Below are 20,112 nucleotides of genomic sequence, written 5' to 3'. Positions count from 1 at the left end.
GAAGGCATTGCAAAGCATTATGAGATAACCTTGGAGAAGGAGAGCTCAGCCTCAGCACACAGTAGTCCTGTGCAGTGAGATGGGTTTATGCCCTAACACAGGACCAAAGGCAGCTGACTTGGGAATAAGCACATAAAAAGACTTAATGCTGCTGCTGCTAGTAATTATAGTTTGCTTTTATTTTGAAGCAGATGCATATAGGTCATTGCTTTGGTGAAATACATACTTCAGTAATAATTTTCAAATCTCTCAGGTTCTCATAATTTAACCATTGTTAATTATTTAGCAATTATGCTGATGAAAGGTTAAAAATTATTGCAGAGGCATTTCTTCAGTCAGGGAAAGGAGTAATGGTTTAAAATTAAATCCTTGCAGTTGGTGCTAAATGGTAATGACATGCTATTTTTTTATTACTGGAAGTAACAGTTGATCACTTAGAAACTTCATCATTGGAAAGTGGTCTAGAAAAGTATGGTGAGCTAAATAACAGACAAGCATTTCCACTGAGAGATTAGTACATGGCAGAGACCTATAGAAATACAGTTTGCAAATTAATATCTTGAGGATCACTGAAAAACCACAATGTGAAGTTAGTATGTTGGGGCTTAAGCATTAAGTAGGCAGAGACTATAGATAGGAGTATTAAGAAAAACTTTACCTGTCTAAGAAAGAACAAGGTATATTTTCATGCATTAGTAATGCAGCAAGTCATGCATATTGAAAGGAAAAATAAGTTATGTCAATAGGAGGTGTAGTACCTTTTAAAAATCATACCTGAACTACCAGTTAGTTCTATTAAATTTCAGACTTCTTTCTCGTATTTTGTGAAATTTAGCATAGTTTAAGGACTATGCTAAGGTAATTACCATGTCCTATCAGCCATTTCAGATTGCAAAAATTAAAATTAAATCTATTTAATTTCTCCCACAAACAATTGCTACTATCCAGGGTTCACAGAAAAGACTACAGTTCATGATTCCTTCCCCTCTTTAAACAAAAGCCAGAACAAATGAGCCAAGCCTTAGGGCTCAAAATGAATAACTCCAGAACATCTCAGAGTAAGAGCAAGAAAGCATCTAAAGCCATCAGAGATCCCTCTGAAGAATATCCTGCCAAGCACCCACATTTAGAATGAGGAAGGAGCATTATAAGCACTTTTACCAATTGCATCCCTGACCCCAGAGGAAAGGAGAGGGGAGGAACGTAGCCTGCTCACACAAATTGATCTCAAATTGCCAATCACTTCTGGTGCCTCATTTTAGACATAAAATCTCACTGAAAGATAAGCCACTCTTTTGGGTATGGCAGAGGCATTTAACATAATTCTGCATGCTGTAAACAAGAGTGAGGCAATTGATGACCTTGTACGTGTTAGAACAGCTAGAGCATGTGCTCAGCCTGTAATGAGAGGAGAGGTATCAGCTCATATAATCTAAGTAAGAACAAATTTGAAGATTCAATGATGCTTTGCACTATATGGAAGTATTTAGCAGTATATGGAATTTCTCAAACGTTTCTGAGTATTTATTAGAGCTTAGCATCAAAAGTTAACTGCAAAAGAAACAACAGCTTCCTAATATTTTAGGAAATACCGTGTTTATGAAGATGGGGAAGTATAACCATTCTGTCAGGTTTTTACTGACAGCAAAAATATATGGTTTCTAAGTTTAGAAGTCTGTAATAAACACCAGCTTAAATTTATGCCCTGGAACTTGAAAATATAAAACTAAGTGAAGTAATTATTCCCATTTGCAATTGGCAGATGAACTTAAATATTAGAAAAATATTTCACTGAAGCAAGGAGGAAGAAAGCAGTGAGGGAGAAGGGAGGTATTTAATACATACCCACTTCCTTCCAGCAGTGCAAGCATATAATGTATAGTCCTCATTCATCTCTCGTGCTGGGACTGTGGCTCTTATTCTCATCCTGTGGCAACACCTCAGTCCTGCAGGGTAGAGCAGCTGGGCTGGGGGGATGTGTTCCCTACCCTGCTGAGGAGCAAGGCCCGCAGCTCCTGCAGCTCCATGGGTCCCCAGCTGATCCTTAGTTGCCATCTCTGCTGGTGATGCCAACCCGTTGCCTCGGCTGCCCCCTCACTTCAATTGTCCTGGGCAGTTCCAAGCTCACCTGGGTGATCAGTGCTGCTCTGCTGCAGGCTCCTGCTCCTCAGCTCCCTCTGCTCTCCAGCATGTTTGCTAACGCTCAGGGCCGCACAGGGGTCAAAGGAGGCTTGCTAAATAGACTTCCTAGCCTGCCTTGAATATTGCACCCTGAGCCACACTTACCCCAGCTGATTTGTCCTCATGAGTGCTGGGGATTGCAACTGCACAATTTCACTCATGCTACGATTCATCTGCTTATTACAAAGGGAAATATCTCACCTTGTACACCAGCAGCAAACTGTGTCTCAGAGCCATCCCTTTGCCTCTCTCCTGTTGCCAGATATTAACAGTTCTGCTCCTCTTCTGGCAGGAAGGCAGCTCTTCCCTTCAGGCCACAGCCATCAGGACTGCATTTGTCTTAAATGAGAGAAAACTGTAGACAGTCTTCCTGGTTCTTTCTTGAAACAGCAACAGAGCAGATAAAAATCAATGGGTTGACTGAAACCTTATGTGAAGATAAGCTGTGGTGCAGATTAAGAAAGTAATTTCTGTCATAATAGTAGAGTTATCATAAGATTTCATTGCTTTTACTGAAAACTTTCTGCTGCATTTGTATGAATAAGGGTAATTTCTTTTAAGCTGAGTTGTGCCTGTCTGTTTCCTCTGTGATTTCTAACATCCAGAGTTTCAGGGCAAATATATCTGAACTGCACCATACCCTTCCTTTTCTGTTTGAGCTTGGTTTGGAGTTTGTTGTTGTTGTTTCTTTTTCTCATTGGGGTTTTTTTTGGTTGGTTTTTCGTTGGTTGGTTGGTTTTTTGGGAGGAGTGGTTTGGTTTTTTTTTTTTTTTTTTTTTTTTTTTCTTTTTGTGAGGGGTTGTATTTGGTTTGGGTTTGCTTTTTTTTGTGTATGAGATAATCTAAAGTTCCTCAAAGTTCTGACAGACTTTTTTTTAAGTATTTGTCTGTTTCTCCTCTGAACATATCCTCCGTTCTTACTGATGCTCAAAAATTCCCACCCATTTTTACTTTAGAAACCATTCCCACTTGAGGTTTGTGAATTTTTTGCAGCATGGTTTGCTTGGGTTTTTTTTGGGATACAACAACAACAAAAAAAACCCAAACCCAGTTACACATTATGTGGGAGATGTTAGACATTAGTGACTTGTAAGTAGCACTGTTGTTCTGGGGTCATCTAAAGCACATACAGGTGCAAATAGCAGTTTCAGGTGAGGTTTTTACATTATTTAATTTATCTGTGTAAACCTGTTTTAGAAGGCATTTTCCAAACAACAAACTAGCAGTACCTGCTGAGAGGCTTCAAGGGTGATGCAGCAGTCCTAAAATGACCCCCATTTGTAGGAGCATGGAAATTAATGAACCTATATTTCAAGGAAAAATAAGCTCAGACCTCTGTTATCTTAAGCTTGGTATCCATGTGTCTCTGAAGGTCCCTGAGTCTATGAAATTAGCACTGCTGGAAATCAGGAGAGACATCAATATAGTCGGTAAGGAAATCCTCCTCCCCACAATCCTCAGAGCTAGGCTGGAGCAGATCTGAAGTATCCTCTCAGCCCCAAATTACTGTCTAAAGACAAACTCCCTGCCAGCACTTTGGAAAAGGTGCTATGAGTTGTGAGTGGCTTTTAATCTACTTTTCTCTCCCCACACACTCTATTCAAACATTTTATATTTGTCTCATAACACATAAAGCTTGACTGCCTTCACAGTATAGAGTGGGGCTGAACTATTTCAAATGCCCACAGGACTTCAATTATTCTCCTTGCCCTTCTGCAGTGATTAATGCTTTGGAAAGCACAGTTGCCCTGGGATGGCTCGAGCAAATACCCACATGTCTGCAGACAGCTGTAAGCAAAGGCAGGAGCAGAATCATTAAAGCTCTGCTGACTGCAGTGCCCAATCAATAATCCATGGCAAGAGCATCACAATCTATACAACATACCGCAGGGCTGACAGTGGTATTGGTAGCAGAGGGATCCCTTAATGCAAATCCAGCTCTGGAAAATTTGGAATTTTGGGAGGTTTGACTTTCAAAGCACCTACTTGTTATCCACGCAGTAGAAATTTGAAAGAGAATTTGTTGGGTGCATTAATTTGGATTGCTCCGTCTCCATAAAACTGGAAGAAAAACTCTACTTGAAAATTAACATGAATATAAATTTTGATGTCATTAAAGAATTAAAAATACACATAAGATTGTCACACAGCCTTTTACTCCCACAGGAGTAAAATCATGTGTGCCAGAAGACTTGTTAAACTGTATCTGCTAAACAAAAATATGAATTACAGAGATGTTGTTATTTTGTAAGAATCCTTCAGACTCATATATTTATCACAAATCTGTAATTCAGTAGCCTAAAACAGAGGGAAGAGGGATTTTCTTTGGTGGGGACCTAAAGGTTGCTTTGAACCCTTGAGCTGCATTTGGGATCAGACCATGGAAACATATCTGCTTGTAGGCAAGGCACTTTCCAGTGTGGTTACATGCAGCCTCATCCTACAAAGATACACATCACTGTGCATCAATGGCACATCAAGGCCTCATGGATTTCCACAGCATAGTTACAGCAGAAATCCTTAGACAATCCTTAGTGTGAAACTCAGTGACTGCAGTGCTAGGTATGGGGCTTATGCATTCCATAACTCTAGTGGTTGTTTTTATTTTATCATTTTCCCATTTTCTATTACTTTAGTCTCTTTTCTGATACCATTCTCTCTTTGTTCCCTGCAAAACTATTTCTGTCTATCTAGGTTCCAAACTTTTCCACAATCTTTCTTTCTTTCGCTTCTATTCCTCCTTATTTCTACATATTTTCTCAAATTTCTTCCTTCATAGTTTCCACATTTCTTCTTCCATTAACTTGTGGGTTTTATCCTTTCCCCCGCCTTTTTCGTGGTTCTTAAGTCTCAAAGAGTTGTATGGCTACTTCTTGAGCCATAATAATTTAAAAATAATTCCTTCTTTGCCAGCTCTGTCTCTGCATTGGCCTTAACTATATCTCATTGCTTGGATGTTAATTCATTGTTAGCTTGTAGAGAAGCCAAGCACACTGATAAGTCAAACTCACACATACAAACAAAGAAACTCCAATTAGATTCTTTAGCTGTAACCAATAATTTAACACCACACTGATTAGGTTTTAAGAACAGACTCCTGATAAGCACAAGAAGTCTTCCTGGACACCTCTTCTACCAGTTATCTTTTGCTTGAAGTCTCCTCAGAGTACTCACATATTTTTCTGATAAGTGCATCGTCTGTCTGAAACGACTGGCATTTCTACAAACATATTTGCTCATGGAATGACAGCCACAAGCAATTCTGATAACACTAAATTAGCAGGAGACTGAAAATAATGTGCTTGTCAAACACCTTCCCCCCTCCCTTTCTCTCAATGTTCAGGAAAGGTAATGCATTTTTTCCTCCTTTACTTTTCTGTGATTTGCATTTTCATTTGCTAAGTGTATTACAATGTCCTGTTTATCTTGGACTGCAGCATCAAGATCTTTGTACATCTCATTCCCTCCAGTAATTTCCCAGGCAAGTATTTCCCCACTGCACCTATTTGCTAAACAAAGACAAAAGGTTTCTCTAATGTAGAAAAGTAGCAACGGTCCTCAGAGAAAGCCAAAATCTTTCTAAAGAATAATTAATCTTCTGGAAACAATTCAACAGAATGACATTGTGTGTGTGAACATGTGTTAGCAAGAAATAAAAGTTTCAAATCCTATAGGCTCTCTCCTAGTTGATTTGAATAATCAGAAAAAAATCCCCAGTTCAACACATTTCAGGGTTCTCATACACCATTAGTTCATGCCCCCTCCCAGGATCTGTGGAACACTAAACCCTGAGAGCCTTCTTAAATTGTTCCCCACTTCCAAGCACTGTATTCTTGGGGCTGGGAAGCAAGATTACCATTAATATTCAAACACAGCTTCAACCCAACCCTGCTCCCAGCAATGTGCTTATGATGATACATCCCCTAAGCTTGGCTTAGTCCATTATTTGGACTCCCCACTCACCAAAAAGAGCCTGCAGGAGGCATGTATGCTTTTAGCTACCACCTCTCTGCTTGGTGCATGGTTTTCGTTGTGCAGCACCTTCCAAGAGGGCTTGCAGAGAGGCTTCAGCCTCTTGGGAACACTGCCCAACCCCGTCCTTGAGTTCAGCCAGCAATGATTGTTTCAGCTCTGCTTGGTTCTGTGACAAAAGAGGCTCTCTTGGAGCTAACCCAAAATTCCTCTCATGCTCTTCAGCTTCTGGAAGAACCTTCACTTTGTTTGGAGTCCTTCTGGTTCTTCCTGTTCTGATGGCTCAAAAGCATCAGTAGGGAAGTGCTGAGATGAAAGTTGATGCAGCTGAAGCTTTCTGAGGGCTGGCTTTCTCTGTGTGCCAATAACAAAGAGCAGAGAGCACTTCTCTGTGGTTTTACCCCATCAGGAGTTCTGGGTAAATAGTTTATACAGATGGGCTGACTCCAATCCCATTATTCTCCCTTTCTGTGAAAAATGAGAGTCATGAAGGTTTGGAGCAGGGGACTTAAATGAAGTTTTATGAAATGATGTTTTTCTGCTTTAAAATAAAACCTGTCAGAAGGAAAAAACAAAAAAAAATTACAGGAGTTAAAATTCCCACAGCTGCATCCAAGTATTTTTTAAAATGTCATTATCCTTCCAGAGTTAACACAATGTTGATGATGCTGCACAGAGATGCAAAGTTCTTTAGCTGAATCACTGTTATCATGTGCTGCCATGTGCTCTGTGAAGACAAAGTTTTTGTTGATTCAAGGTCAGACAAGTTCCATCAATATTTATCTCTTACTGTCTCATCCAGAAAGTGCCTCCAAGGTTTAAACTGGTCAACCACAGTTACATTTGAGTGCATTCTCTTAAATTTCCTCAAACATATATTGTGCTTACTTCTCTTTCTCCACTTCTGCTCCCCATGAGACATGAGCCTGCCTCCTCAGCATCCTCCCACCTTGGGCTGCATCACCACTTGTAATGTTGAGATGCAGTTTCAGCTGTAGGATCCTGGGCTGACAGAGCATACTCTTATCCCCACATGGCTCTGCCTGCTTGTGAACAGCAGTTGCCACATTTCTTAGGGGGAAAAAGTGATTTTTCTGATTCTGCTTAGTATCCTCTGAGCCATATGATTCTTTTTTAGGTCTTCCTACCCACTTATCTTTTCAGCTCAGTTTTGACTCTGTGGCTTCTTCCCTTAACATAAGGCATGAGCCTTTAGTTGCAAGTGTTTCTTAAGCCCACTCATTCCAGGAATTTTTTAGTAGGGCACCAAGATTTTTTTCAACTGTTACGCTGCATACATTCTCCTTCCCACTTCAGAAAAATACTGAAATCACTAGTTGCTTTATCTAATCTTATCTTTTCCAACCCACAACTTTGTAATCAAAGGTATTTGAAAAACAGCTGAACAGAGACCAGAAGCAAGACATATTTGATTAGGGCTGGCACTATGCAAACATAGCTGTACTTATTCTGGGCCAGATCCAGGCTGAGTCTTGTGGAGGTACTGGCTCAGCTCAGCCTGGTGGTGTTTGTACCATATTGCCTTCCACAGTATACAGAGATACTCTCCCTCACCTAGGCTGTACTGCAACTACAGCTGTGCTCAGCAGCCCTTTCCTTGGACAGCACCCTCCTCTCCCTGCTTCAATTTCAGAGTTGCTTTTGCCCCACTCTCTCAATGCAGTGGCCCATCTTTATTTTTTCCATATTTTAAAGCTCGACCTGACTGTTAGTGTTCTGTTGGCATACTGGGTCATTGCCCTTAAGCAGCTCCTAGCCCAGGTTTCTGGTCTTTGCTCCTTTCCTGCTCTGCATGGATTGGGACAGTCAGTGTCTCCTCCAGATGCAGCTGGGCAGCTCCTGCTGGGCTTCCTGCCTGCTGCCTGGTTCTTACTCTGCCATCAGCAATAGCAAATGATTCCTCTTAGAAATATTCTTCACTGAATTTATTAAAAATGTCATAACCACTATTAGTCATGGCAGAAAGATGTACCTACACACTAGTCTGAACCATAGGAATTAATGGGAATATGAGTCCGCTGCTTAGCAGATTTATCATAATGGAAGCAATTTTAATCCCTCTTGAGCCAGTTTAACCAACACACAAAAGATTCTGTAGCTAATTAGCAGGTCTTTGTAGTATTCAGACCCCAATAAATATTAATGTGATGTCCTAAAGAATGAGGTTTATGTTCCTGAATCATACATTTATTAAGTCAAGATTTGACCTTTTTGGAGATTACACGGGCAAACTCCTTCACTCTCTGCAAACACAGGCAAAAAATCAATCTCCTGCAAGCATTCCCTAAAAGAATTCAAATGCCACATCCTACACTGAATGGACACATTTGATTAAACTGAATACAAAAAGACAAAATAAATGAAACCATCCTAACTCAGCTACAAAAAGTTAAGAATTAATACAATATCCACATCTTTAAAATGCCTGTTATTAGTTTTGAATAATGTCAACAATTGCAATTCTTCTGTTCTTCCTACATTAAGAGGAGAATATATCCATAAATAATTGCTGCTAAAAATCTACACCAACATCCTGCTGCAGATGCAACGTCAAACACACCCAAATTAGTAAATGCTAAAATGAAATCTATCAGTAGAGCATTCATTCACTGTCACATAGGCATTCTGCTATTTTGCTCCCAAACTAATGATCAGTAGGATTTAACTCTTGCACTTCACACACAGTTCTCTTACACAGAGGAGCAGCTGGTGACAGAGACAATAAACAACAGCATGGCACCCTGTCTGCCAAAGGGTGACAGGCAACAGGCAAGGGCTTGCTTGCTGTGGAGATTCCTGGCCATCAAGAGCCTGAGGGGGACTGCAGTGCTCAGGGAGATCAATTCAGAAAGGACACCTGTGACACTTGAATAACATGCACAATATCTGTGAAGAGCCACGAAAATGAGCTGAGATTTCATTTTGCCCGAGAACCACCTGCATTACATCCCCATAAAACTTTAACTAAAGCTCTGGAGTGCTGTAGTGACAAAAGCAAAGAGAAACTGCCAGCCTCCATGGGCAGAAGTATAAGAACTTGGTCAGTGATAAGACTTATGATCTGCACAGAAAGATTTACAGAAGCTGACAAAAATGAGCAAAATCAAAAAGACAAAAATCTTGCAGCTTCTGGCCTACCCTGTTTTAGCATGAGTGTGCTATGAAAAAAGTCCCACCACAGGTGCAGCCTGACAAGACTGCCTTATGTCATATTCAATGCAGTATAAATCTCTAGGTAAAGTAGTACTGCGGTGATCGATCCATTTGAGTATAATGCACTCTTCCCAAATACTTTTTACCATTGGCTGACACAATGTATGAATAGCTGCAAAAATTTGGGATAAGAAAAAACTTTTATCTTTTATCAGGCCATCATTGCTTTCATAATTGTTCTTATTTTACTGAAAGACATTTTTTCCCCCAAAAAGAAAGACCACCACAGTAATCAGATATGCCTATTGCACATCTGCAGCAATACTGCTACAGTTACTTAGCAACCAGTGAGGATTAAAAAAAGAAATTATGTAAAGGAAGAGAAAAATTAGAAGCAAATTGAGCTGAATAAAAAGAAGGCAAATACCATATTGACATTCAATGTGCATAGATACATAGGGCTGTCTTTGCTGCATGCACCACCAACTGTTGGACATTGTTAAATCAGCTTCTACTATTTAAAATCAAAGCTCGGTCTAACTTAGATTTGAAAACGTGTTATCTAGAATCTGATGACTATATCCTCTTCTCTGTTTCATATTCAGGCCAGAAGGACACAACAAAATAAAGAATGGTACGTTGGCCAAAATCTTTTGGAGGTAAATACCATCCCTGACACTGAGAAAGCAACCTCAACAGGACTAATTTACAAAGAGGGAAATTCTACTCCCTCTGTTGGGAAAGAACAACCAGAAACATTCGTGGGCTTTCTGGAGGATTGGAAACTTGGCTGCTGCAGAAGGAAGCACAGACACCTCTGCTGGCCAATGAGTTTTATGCACACTGTTAAAATCTGCTCATATGGACAAACACATCATCCCCTTCTCGCTTGACTGGATCCCTTTTCTTCTTCACAGCTCCCTTCCAGCTCAGGCAGGATTTAAAGTTTTCTTTGATTTACTTTAAAAGGTGAAGGTTTCACGTACATTCTGGCATGAGCAAATATATTGAAATTTCTATATGTTTGCCAATCTAACAAATTTTTGGCTTGACTTTTATAATTTAGGAAGGAATTAATCACATTTTGAAAGAAATTGCAGTCTTTACTGAAAGTAATGATGCTATGAATTATCACTCAGATTCTCAGCAGGAGGTAATTATGTTTATGGTAATTTGAAAAATGTAGCACTGCAGTTTTCTTTATAAGTGAGCAGTGTTTCATCAAGAGGCCATATTATATATATCACCTTCACTGCCAGAAGAGTCTTAAGTATAAAATATCAGAAAACAAAATTGGCTTCTGTACTTAATTATTACGTTATTTGCTACGCTACATTTTAGCAAAAGTGCTGGCATTTACAACTCATTAATAGTTTTTTGTGGAATCAAATGCATCAAAATGAAAAAGAATAGTATTTCATTTAATCTTTGCCACTGAAATACTCTTTTGCCAATAAACTCCACATACAACCTGGCTTTACTTTCAAATTTGTTCGCAGGTAAAACCAGCTCAGGGTAAGACATCCCTCAAAACTCTCCATTAACTTAATTCTTTTCAAAACTTTGAAACAAAAATCCACAGTGTTTAATGCGGTGCAGGTCTGCCGCTATCATATTCTACATTTCCATAAAACAAGTTTTCTTCTCAAATACAAGAGAGAAATTAAGGGGTCTTTCTCAAGTACCAAAGAGAGAGAAAAAATAAGGTCAAAAAAGGATTGTGAGCTGGGCTTCTCTTGGTCTTAAATTTCAGTTAAGCATCAAGCATTTTAAAGGGAATGTGTGTTCATTTGCTCTTGGCGGAATAAGAATAGGCACCTCTCCTGGGCTGCTGCAGCTAACAAGCACCCAGCATCGATTTCTGCCTGCTGCTCTTAGCCCAGCCTGTAGCTGCCAAAAGAATCTCTCATTACCTTTGGAATTTGCAAGTGGCAGTTTCCTCCCCAGTTTGTCCTGGAGAGCAAGGAATGCCATAGAAAGTTTAAACGAGGTGGAAACCTGTGGTTTACAGTAAGCAGAGGAGTGGAACAGGACTGCAAAATCTTAGATGGAAATATGAGCATTTTAAGAGTTCCAGATGAGGAATATCAATGCATAACCATCTTTTCATTCAGTCTTTGAACACTGCAAGAATTGTCACTGAGGCAGTGTAGGTGTGAAAGGCTGCCTTGAGTATTCTCTACAGCAATGGCAAACATGAAAGTCTTGCTGTCAGACTGAACAGGGCAGGTTGAGTCCTTCACAAGAGGCACCAGCAGCTAACAGATTGACTTTCAGTGATCATGTCAGTGCCACAAACCTCTAGCCACCTGAGAGAGATCTTTCATATGATTTTCTCTGTGTTTAAATCATGCATTTGCTACCTTTGCAACATAATCATGTGAAGTTTTTCTCATAATTTTTAATTTCCCTTTTGTTACTTGCAGATGGATTAACCCTGAAAGACCTGAAATTCAGCTGTATTTAATTCCAAGAAAACAGAAATAGATCTCCAAATAAGCAGGTCAATAAAGTATGAGTATCCTAGTGGGAAGCAGGCACTTTCCCTGGACTACAGAGAATGGTTTGAGTTCTGGGCTGGTTTTCTGCCAGTCATGTTTAAAGCCAAGACTACCTGCAGCTGGTTTTCCTCCTGCTCTTTAAAGAGAGTTCATTATCTCTCTTCTTCTCATCTCCATGCCTCATTTCAAACCTTCACTTTAGAGAAGGATACAATAGAGTGTTAAACTTTCCTAGTTTAGGATGATAATCCCAAAAGCTGGATAGGCAAAACCAAGCAGGTCTTTCTGGAAGAAAAATGAGATTGTTGTACAGTAGTTATAGGGAGTGCTATTTCTATTATTACCTATTATCCCCTATTCCTCTGTCCAGTTCATTTCCCTCCAGAGGCCTCAGAGTAGTTCCTTATATCCATTTATTTGTCATATGCCCAAACTGTAGGTTTTCTGGGACAAGATCATCTTTTCTGTGTGCAAGCAGTAATAAGGACAGTGAAGGGCTGATTTCTGCGTCAGACCACTTGAAATAAAAGTACTGCTAAGAAATGCTGTGGGGGACATTGAGGAGTAATTCAGTCTATCACAGAAAAGCTGATGCTACAGCCTCACACAGTTGTTTTGCTTTCCCAACACTGTACATTAAAAGAGAAAAAGCATGATAGGTTGCCTAAACTATTTACTATAATTTTCATTCTTTGTATTAATGTAAGAAAAATTTCTTGTCTATTAAGGTTGGTTCCTGTCAGTAGATTTGAAGTAGGATCTTTTGACCTTGGAGGAGAGGCTGAAATGCTTTGCTACAGGCACACAGAATCATCTTCCTACCTGAAGGTATTTTACCTGCAATCATTTCCCATTCAGAGGAGAGGTGCAGAGCTAGAGATTAATAACATCAGTTTCTGGTGGCCATATATGACTATTTCTCTTAAAAGTTAAACTGCATGAAAAATATGCACCTGGGGTTTCAAAAAAGTAAAGTGTCAGGCAGAAGATGTTTTTCGATCAACTCCTCATTCCCAGCACAACAATTTTCACAGTATGTGAGACAGACACTGCTTTTTGCAAAGAGCTTGTGACTTTTGGAAGCCCTTTGGCATACAGCTGAGTGGAAATCACTGCTGAAACCCATGGGTCACTGAGAAACATGTCAACTGCAGTAGCTACCCTTCCTGTGTCTAAGAATACTTAGAAAAGTATTCTAAGCTTTGCTGTTGGTATATAGTTAGTAAGTCCTGTGTTCAAGACAACCTTTTTGCTCAATGCAAAAACTATAACAAAGTTCTTTTCTTTGAAGGACTGACATTTAAAAAGAATTCATCATTTAGTTCAGAGCCATTCCACTTAATGGGCTGATGATTTAAGTCTTCCATAGTGGATGAATCATAAATGCTGAAACCTAGCACAGTTTTGGTTTTACTGTTTAATGGGCATCTGTACTGAGCAAAGTATAAATAAAAAATTCCAAGTGACTATGCATCATAAATATTTATTTCCTAAATTATGTTTCCCTATCCATCAGACAGACCTGGGACTGATGCTGAAAAATGTATTTGTGATAAACCCCTTCCAGGAGCTACAAAATGAGCAATGGGGATATCTTGGGGTCTTTATTAATTTAAAGGTAGCAGGAAAGTGAGACTGAGTTTCTCAAAATTGTGCCCCAGCAGCTTTCCTGACACATTTCACAACATAAGCCAGACAACTGTTTTCATCTTTCCTGTAGAAAAAATAAAGATGACTTTTTGCATCAGTGCAACTTCAGTTTTATATAAATTTTCAGTTAACAAGCTGTCCCTCTAAGTCAAGAGCTGTCCTAGATGGTCACTGTCTGCAGATATCATTTCTGTGCTACCATGTATCTGGCAGGAAAAGGAGCAGAAAGGCTGTTAGAAGTTGGTGGTCCTGCCAGACTGCTAGTCTGGGGAAAGCTCTTCACAGTTACTATTAACTCCTAAATTACTGATATTTTCCAGAAAAAATGTAGTAAATTCTTGAGGGAAATATATTTATTTAACAGTAAGGCCACAAGCCCCCATTGCTATTTGAGCTGTTGATACCATATAATCTTTCACACTGGGGGCTTCTGGGAAAAAAACCAGCAAATATGCCACTCATCATTCTTAGTTCCTACTTTTTGCTGTAATGTATTTTTAACAGCTCTAATTATTGCTTGGCTCTTGTACTTGAAGTGTTCTCTATGAGTCAGGCTAAAACTTAATACACATTAAATAATAAAAGAGAAGCAGCCAATTAGTAAAAATACATCCGAGTACTGTGCAATGCAGCCGTGGAGCAGCTGATGCAGGATGTTTAATGTAATTACTGGGGCTTAGATGTCAAATGATTGAACAAAGCAGCAAATCAATGAACTGTGTTTATACAGATTATTCAAATCGAGAGTGGTGAGGGATCTCAAGGTATCAGTCAACACATTCCGCTGCAGTGAGTCATTTTTTGGCAAAAGTTTGCTGAGGGATTGTGAAATCTCCTCTGTTGTAGGTTTTAAGAACAAAGCCTTGACAATCTATACCAATGCTTAGTCACCCAAACCATGGGAATTTTTTCCTAACATCTCATTTAAATCTTCCTGGAATTTAAGCTCATTGCCTCTTGTGCTAACCTCAGTTAGCACAAAGAACAGGTTGTTTTATTATTTTCTGCTGAAGCCTTGGCATAGAGCAGATGTGGCACGGGGGCTGAGTGCTGCACCCTTCCCTTACCCATCCTGTGCACATCCCTGCTCTTGCAGCTCCTGTCCCAGCAGCAGCAGGGTTGAATGGGGGGCTGCAGCATCTCAAGGGGGGAAAAAAAACTGTTCAGCCCTAAGGCAAACAGATCTCTGCATATCCATCCCTGCTATCTAAGCCAAGACAAGGGCTCTCATTTACCTCTCCTTACTTGTTAGCAAAAAGGACTAAAATAAGCTCTTGCCTATAGTTAGAGCTTGGACACAGACTTTACTTGCATATTGTGAAGATATTAATATCTTATTCCTTCACATTTTTTTTACTTATTTAAATAACATAATTATAAAAAAATCCACATAAGCAAGACTGATATGTTAGTCAACCACGCGAAAATATTAAAACATGATAAAAAGTCCCAAACCAAGATTTGAAATTTTAGGATATTGTCCCAACAGTAAAGAAATTACTGATAGGTTGTGGGAGGAAGGAAGCTTTTGGAAGTTCCCTGCTTGCTTTCTTTTCTAGCTTATAGTCCTGATACTGAAATAGTTGCTGACCTTTAACTGTGATATTACAGAGTGAAAATGAGGACATTCTGATAGGAGAATGAAGCTATGTGTGTCATCGTGTACAAATCATTAAGGCCGGTGCCCTCAGATAATTGACTAGCCAGGAAATTTTCAGAGAATTAAAACAGAGAGAAACTCAACTATTTAATTTCCCTGCTTCTCTGTGAAGTGTAAGTTACTACATTTTTTAAATGAGTGTTCAATTGACTGAGCAATCCCAAACTGGTAATTTGGTTGTGCCCTCAGCAGTGGCTGTGGCAGGCTGAATGCAGCCCCAGCGCTTTCACAGCAGGAGAGGAGCAGGAGAAAATGAACAGCAGGGTTGTCACAGCCTCCTGTGCTATACACACATATCCCAATCCACACCATACATCAGCAGACATCACATGGCAACTAGAAGCTGAACTGAAGCTCCTCTGGTGATTTCAGGGCTGTTTCCATAAAGCCAAGGGAAGATAGCACATAAATACACAACACAGAAGAGCTAAAAGCCACGTAATGGAAATCTTTAGGGTGAATGGAATAGTTGTGTGAGACAGGGTAGACATCTGGAGTATTTTGAATAGCTGTGACAGCAGTGACAGTCTGCTGTCAGTAAATCATCAGCAAGGTGCAGAAGGAACACGTTTGAGAAATGAAACAAAAGTAGAAGCACTAAACCCTTTCATCAGTGAAAGGGCTTTCTCGAGGCTCGTACCTGGTGTTTCACTTTAATGGCCTCACAGATCCAGCTTGGCAATAAAAGACATAAATGTGACATCCTCAAATAGCCTGCCCACAGCTCATGGAAGGTGCCTGTGGCTTCTCGCCTGGCCACTTTGGCAGGTCCCAGACAATGCTGGGGAAGGCTGCCCTGTGCAGGCCCCTTCTTTACCTCCTTCTCCCTGCCTGCTACAAGATGTTGAGAGGCAAACCCAAAAAGAAGAGAGATTATTCCACAATCAAATTCACATGAAAAATGCTTACCTGGACCACAGGTATTTACTACTCTGATGCTCATGTTCCTGGTTACTTCACATGAACAATGGTGGAAGTCACTTGAATGGTATCCAAGGAGACAACTTGACTGAATCAAACTAATTAATCCTCTCTTGCTGCTGTTTACAGTTGTTTTTAAACAGGCAGTAACTGATCCCGCAGAGCTGGTTATGGCTCCTCCTTAAGGACTGCTCTATACAGATATGCCATACATTTATTAGAGCTGGGTTGGCCTCTTAAAGTAATGTTATTAAGCTTCTCCATTTCATTCCTAGCATATTATTTTCCACTTTTAACTACTAGCCTCCAGTTACATTAGTTCCCCATGGATTTAATTTCTCTTCAGTTTCAGGAACACAGCTATCACCCATGTATGATTCCATTTCTAGTGTGTTATTCCAATTTTGCCACCAGGTGTCATCAGAAGTCTCACCAGCGCCGTGGCTCTCGCTTCCTGAGGGATTTGGGAACTCGGGGTGTGCGTGGGGAGGTGTATGGGAGGTGTCATTAGCTACAGATAAACTGACACGACAGTAAGGGGGCCACACTTCTGATCTCCCCATGGCTTTCTTTGTTTAGCTAGACTTTGCATTGCAGCAACAGAATGCAAACCACACGCTCCAGATATTTGCACCGTGGTGGGTGACACCAGCCTGCCTTTGGTTTCGCTAGGAGTTATCCCAAAGTCTGCCTGGATTTACAGTCCTCATTAGCAAGCTGGAAGAAGTCATTCTTCTTGTGTCTGGCCTTAAAGGCTTTTCAACCAGCCATTGGAACTCCCACGAGACCTACAGGATAAAAAACAAATTGGAAAGGCATCAGATAGGACACACTAATTCATCCCAGGGTTTCATTTATAAGGGCTTATTTCCTTCCTCTCTTCCTGGTAGATGGTGAAGTAATTTTTTCTCAAGCAAATGTAGCTCTTCGTCTTTCTTCTCCATCTCCCCCTCTGCAAATTTTCATTTATTTTCAACAAAAAATATTCAATGCTGTTTCTACCTGTCATAGTTAACCTGCCCATTTCTGTAGGCCATCACTTGGCCAAGTCTCCATTTCTACATTAATTTATTGCATAGGGGATTTCCTTCTTTTTGTCTGAACCAGAAGCTTGGATGAATTAGTGTTCGCCAGGGCTGTTAATTAGACACCTGATACAAAGGAAGAAGCTTGCCCTCACTTCTCCTAGGCACTGTGGGCTCTTGCTGTCCCCCTTGCTACCTGCATGGGGGCAAAGCTAGCCCAGCCAGCACAGTGCCAAGGTGGCATGGCCACTGCTTTCTTAGATATCATCTATCAGCAATCTACTGAAAGAACACTGCAGTGAGGAAAGACCAGCATCACTAAAGTCTTTAGTGCCTTTCAGACAAGCCCCAATGCACAAATAAATTACATATTTCCAAATTTTTGTTATTTTGTTTCAGCTCATACAACATTTTAATTGATTTTTCATTCCTGATAGGTCTAGTGTTTGGATTTTTCCCTTTTGAGGTGCTTTAGCTGGACTGGATGCTGTCCAACACCTTTTAACTCAGTTGTGTTGGACAGCACGTGATCCTGCTTCCCTCTGGGATTTGACGGGAGCAACCCTATGTCTTCATTTGCAGTTATTCTCATGCAAGGTGAATAGCAATGTCTTCTTCAGTCAATCCCTATGAAGATAGAAAGATAACTGATTAAACAAGGCAAAGAAGAGTCTTGATCTGGAAACTCTCTACTTCCGACTCCCTTGACACCCAGTATTGGTAGAGAGGAAGGAAGCACACCAGGCAGGAAGGGGTCCCAGGTGAGTACTGAAAAGTCTGGGAAACTCTGGCCTGTGCCTTTGTCTTGCATGAGATGGCTGCTTACGTAAAATTCAGTCTTCAGAGAATTCCATAAACTGAATTTACTGCTAAGTATAACCCCTAGATTTCACACAGGATGGGTTATTATTAATATCCCATCTATTTGACCTAGATTCTGTCGGCTGTAAAGTGCCACATTTAAATTTAACTTCTGAAGGAAAAATAATTGAATTGAAAAATCAATCACTAGGCAATTTTACATTCAGTTCATTTAAGGTCAAGTTATTGCTGTCTCAGAGAATAAAAGTTTCCTTAATGGATCAAGTTCAGGAGTGATGTGAAATCAGGCATAATTACATACTGGCTAATGAGCCTAAACTGGCACACAGCATACATATTGAGGGGTATGTATCCATTTACACCCTCTTTGACTCACTTATTAGTTGGACAAGAAGGCAAGGGGCAGGAATTGCCACCAGGGGTTTTGGATACTCCAAAATGCCACAGCTGAGGCAGACAGGGCAGACATTGCCTCCTGCATGAGCAGGCCAGGAGCTGGCAGGGGGATCACAGGTGGCTTCCCAAGGGTATTTCTGCTGATATCATACATCTGCTGTGCCAGATGTGATTTGCTGTGGGTGACTGTCCTTTGCAACCCATATGATACCATTTCCACCATTCTGCACCTTTTTAGGGCTCTAGGGAAGTCCTAGTCCCAGCCCAGGGTGAAATCTAATGGGTTCAACTTGCTTTAGATTTTAGTCTTTGTCAACTCTGAGTTATGTTTGGAATTTCTGTAGAAAATCAATCACAATCCAGTTTGAGAGGTTCTTGGATCTTACATCTGATTTGTTCTCCAGCTCAAGGTGCTTTGGGTTTTCACCTATTTTTTCAAACTGCCATAATTTCATTCAGCAGAACATTTTCAACAGACTTTTGTACCACTTCTAACTTCATCATGGTATATCCATCTCCATTGTTCACAGATCTTAGCCCAGTGTAACTTGGTTCCAGATTAAATGAAATAATTCCAGATTTAAGGCTTTGCATTTGGCTTTTGGGTTTTTTCTTTCCAATTTAGCTTATGGGCTCTAATTAAGTATAAAAGTATTTGTCTATATAAAAGAATCCCTAGGGTTTTTCTTATGTCAAGATAAATATCAGGTCAGGTTAAGTTTTTAATATGTCTTTTCACAAGTAAGATTTTATCATATACTATATTTTTAAATATCTTATTAGGTTCTGTGGAAAACAATTTTATTGACTTATAACAGTAAACTCTGAAGTGATTAATTACTTTAGGACAGTAATCAGCAAAGTGCTTTAGAAAAGTACCTTTTTCTTCTAATGACATATTTCTTATTAGTTCTGTTTTTAGGGAATCAATGTTGGTTCTCCTAACTAAATAATCCTTGCACATGCAGTATATTTAAAACATAGCCTTAGAAGACTTAGTTTTACAGACATGCAGAACTTCTACAACTTAAAGCTGTAGTGCTAAAGGGAAAAAAAGCTTTATGCAAGTTTAACTGCACTCATCCTAAAATAACATCAGCTGGCCACAAGAAAATCCATCTGTCCGCATTACTCTCTTCTTTACTCTGAGATGCAGAATAAATCAAATATCCCTAGTGCAACTTGACAGAGTTACACTTTTATTCCTAGTTTTGCATTTCAAGGTAGCATGGAACTTTAGAAGGAATCACAGATTTTTAGTCTTTATCTGCACATCAAGTCAGAATTTCTAATATAGAGATTCTTGATTTTCTTTTCAACAGGCATGGCTATGGGAGGAGCACAGCTGATGAGACAGCTGCAGTGAGGTTGCAAGGATTCTGCTCACCAGAGACCTACAGATTTTAGGGGTGCAATTCTTTCCAATCCCCCTCTTCCCTGTTTCCTTCATTCCTGAGTTAGTGAAGAAAAGGAAATTCCTTAGATGAAATTCCTTTATGCAAAAGTTCTATGACATTTTTGTCCACTGTATGTTTCCTTCATCAGAAGATGAAGCAAATGCCATGTCAGAACATGGGGCTGAGCTGTGTACTTCAGTCTCAAGGCTTCTTGTTGCAGCCAAGACTGGATCTCCAGGAGAAGGCATTGGACAGATCAATGAAAATATAGGAGGACTCTTTGAAAATATAGTTAATTACAAAATCAGATTCTACCTAATTAAAAAGCTCAAAGAGTTCCTCTAACTTAGCCATATCTTGAGAATATTAAAAATTATTTTCAGTACATAAGAATATGCCTAAAAAAGGGAAAC

This window comes from Zonotrichia leucophrys, chromosome 7 (genome assembly GCF_028769735.1).
Source record: "Zonotrichia leucophrys gambelii isolate GWCS_2022_RI chromosome 7, RI_Zleu_2.0, whole genome shotgun sequence".
Lineage (NCBI taxonomy): Eukaryota > Metazoa > Chordata > Aves > Passeriformes > Passerellidae > Zonotrichia > Zonotrichia leucophrys.
This window is presented reverse-complemented; position numbering follows the sequence as displayed.